The 3,674-nt window shown below is 41.4% G+C and overlaps 1 pseudogene; it reads left to right on the forward strand.

The window, feature by feature from the left end:
* Positions 1 to 1,111: 1,111 nt before the first annotated feature.
* On the forward strand, positions 1,112 to 1,350 carry LOC142190756 (U2 spliceosomal RNA; annotated as a pseudogene).
* Positions 1,351 to 3,674: the final 2,324 nt, after the last annotated feature.

A 3,674-nucleotide genomic window follows, 5' to 3' on the forward strand; every position in this document is an offset into this window, starting at 1 on the left:
CCGAGCAGTCTTCTCCTTGCAGCGTCCCCGTGGCATCTTCCAGCTCTGAATTCACTCTGCCATGCATTGGGCCTGGGCAGAGCCGACTGCACATGCCCGCACTACAAGAAAATGACCGCTTACAGTCAAAGCGACCATTTTCTTGTAGCGCGGGCATGCGCAGTCGGCTCTGCCCAGTCCTGATGCCTGGCAGAGTGAATTCAGAGCCGGAAGACGCCGCAGGGAAGCTGCACGGAGAAGACTTCTAAAGGTAGGAGAAGAACCAGCGTTGATTGGCCGACTGTATAGCATTTGGCCAATCAATGCTGGTTCTGCATCGAACTTTTCCATTCGAATAGCGAGTGGTACTCGATCGAGTACGAGTATTTCAAATACCGTAGTATTCGATTGAATACCTACTCGATCAAATACTAATCTCTAGTAAATAACTGTCACAACACAAGTCGGACATTTCATTTTAATTAAAGGGAGTGTTTAGTTTCAGCAAATAAATTATATAATGAAAAGTTATACAATTGTCCAAAACACTTTCTGTTACAATTCCTCATGGTTTCCTATATCTAGCTTGCTGTGTTTCATTTACTTCCAGTGGATAAAATTCAGTCCATGTTCATGTGACATACAGTCCATGGTCAAGTGATGGACAGAAGACAGAACTCTGATTAAAGCGCAGTGAGTGTATTAAGCTATACATCTGTGTGATCACATGATGATCACATGATCATAGACTGTATATATAGTTCAAAGAGGGCCTGGATGCCTCGAACAGAACAATGTAACATGTTATGGGTTTTAGATTTTAAAGACACATTGATCCAGTGTTTCTGCCTTCCCCTGGATGAACACTGTAGGGGATTGTAGGGTTATAGGTTGGACTTGATGGACCAATGTCTTCACCCAATCTCATTTACTATGTAACTATGTGCCGTGGACTGTGTATATCACATAACAATTAATTGATTTGTATCCACTGGAAGTAAGCACAGAAAGCAAATACGTGGAAAACTATAAAAAGTGTATTGAAAAATTGTATAACTCTTCATTATACAAATAAACCTCCTTTGAAGCGGAATTAATATAAAACAATGTATTTTTGAATCTATAATGTCAGTTTGATTCTCTGCCTTTTGGCTAAGATCAAGTGTAGTATCTGTTGTTATCATTGGTTGATAATTCCCACAGTAAGTAGGTAACAGAACGCCAATGATGCAAGGCAAAGAACCACACGGCGATATGAGAGGAGCCACCAAATCAATGCAAATTGGTTCATGAGAATGAAAGGTACCTTTCACAGCTTGTGAGCACTTACCCCTTTTTGCTTGGTCTTTCACCCTGCAAAGGGAAATTTTTATAGCTCTTGCAGGATGACTGGGCCATAATACACAACACTCTCTCATATATTTATCTTGTGTGTTCATTTACCATTTGTTTGTCACTGCCTGTCAATTGGATTAGGGAATGCAGTAGCCCTTGTAGGACCATCCCAAGGAACCATTAAGTTCCATCCTCTTATGCTACCCGGCTCTCCCCTGCTTTTGTGGAATTGGGTGCACTATGTTGAAGGTTTCTAGTAGTACACTGGGTGAGAGCCCATGTGGAGGCCAAGAACAAGTTGAGTCTCCCTTACTTCGGTGTGGGGAGACCCTTTTAGAGTCTTTCGGCTTGTAGGGTTGGGAAGGTCAGGGGTCTTTCTCTTTTCAGAGTTTGGTATAATGTTATGCTACTATGTGACATGAGATGGATTTTTATATTATTATAGCTGTTATTATCAGTGTGCTGGCAAATGAAATGACTGCTGTAAAGTAATCTCCTACAGAAAATAGGAAGTTTTAAAACTGCAGGATTATTAGGATTTTTTAAGTATAGATAGTAACACAGAATTTACAAAAAAAAAAAACCCCTCACCAAATACTAAACATGTTTAACATAAAATGATTGATGAAACAGATAATTTTCTGTTGACACATTCCCTTTAAAGTATTACAATGTTTGATAACCTGAATAAGTGTCTAGTTTAAGTGTTAGCAGAATACTATGGGTAACAGTGACCACAACATAATAATTTTTTTGTATCCTATAATAAGATGTTTAGTGGAGAAGGTAAAAAAAAACAAACAAACAAAAAAAAAACACTAAACTTCAGGAAGGACAATTTTTATTTGCTAAGGGATGACCTCAGGCGAAACTAGGCCTATAGCCAGCTTCTCACTGGAACATCCTTTACTGGCCCTCAGATGGTACAACGCCCACTTTATTGATTCCCCGACATGGTGTATTGCTCCTTTATTGACCCCCCCCCCCCCACAGATGATACATTGCCCCTTGTTCCTCATACATTATATTACCTCCTTAATTGGCTGCCATACAGTATACTGTACATGTCAAAGGCCCACACACAGCATATTCTCTCCCCATTATAGGACCTAATATATTATATTGCCTCCTTTATTGGCTGCCCTACAGTATACTGTACATGTCAAAGGCCCACACACAACGTTGTGCCCCCCATTATAGTCCCCTGTTACATGCTTGCTTACACAAAGCATAGTGGCTCCCATTACAGATCCCTTCACAGCATATTGACCTCAAAAGAGATATTTTAGGCCACTACATATTGAATTACTCCAGCAGGCAGAAAGTTTTTACTTACTAATCTCTACTCCTGTCCATTGCTGCCTCCAGGGGGAACTGCATATTATGTCCTTATGCTGTTTGGTGTACTGCAATGTACTGAGATTGTTTAGTGCCCCCTAAGACTTAAGCAAAATAAGCCATAGACAAGAGCAGGAATGGACCCAGAATGGTGAGTGCCCAGAATCTTGTCAGTGTCCAGCCCCATCTACAGAGATGCATGTAACCACAGCCACAGTTCTTCTAGAGAATGCAGGGATGGTTTATTACAGTCCCTGCCTTCCTTGATCACTGTGTATACAGCGATCAATGAGTGCTGTATACACACCTCTGGGCACAACCATGATGTGGCTCCCCTATGACTCTGGTGGTCATGTGATCTGCTGGGATCAGAGTCTGTTAGAGCTGTGGGGTCCTACAGGAACCACATCAGCTCTATAGTAATGTGCAGGAGGCTGTATTCCTCCTGCAACTGGAGCTAAATATACCAGCCCCAGTTACAGGGGAAATCAGCCTCTCCCCATGTTCTAGCCCCACCTCGATGACACCATAAAAAAAAAAAATTACAGTAACGGAGATGAAAAACTATTTAATTCTAAGGCCCCATGGGCCATAAACGCATGGCTAAAGCGCATGCAGGAACAACCACAGCATGAACGCATCGCAGTTTTTCCTAAAGCGGTTTGAACAGAAGGTTCATAGATTTTTCCTCCGCGGACTTTCTGCTACAATTATATCTACAGGAAAGCTGCCAATGTTTCTGTAGATATAAATGACATGCTGCAATTTTCAAAACCAGGACAGTTTTGGAAATTGCAGCGTATCCGCTCTTCGATTTTTATCACAAAATAGGCATGGGATTCACATGAATCCCATCCACTTTGCAAGTAGTGTAAACCACCGCGATTTTTACTGCAGCGTTTCCGGCCTGTGGGGCCCCGGCCTTAAAAAGTTTTTAGTGGCACTTTGTGCTATTAAATAAAAAAAATTTAAAACGCAAAACAGATTTATATCCCCCCTCCTCTGTTTAAATTTTCCCGGAT

The sequence above is a fragment of the Leptodactylus fuscus genome, chromosome 1, assembly GCF_031893055.1.
Source record: "Leptodactylus fuscus isolate aLepFus1 chromosome 1, aLepFus1.hap2, whole genome shotgun sequence".
In the NCBI taxonomy this organism is placed as follows: Eukaryota; Metazoa; Chordata; class Amphibia; order Anura; family Leptodactylidae; genus Leptodactylus; species Leptodactylus fuscus.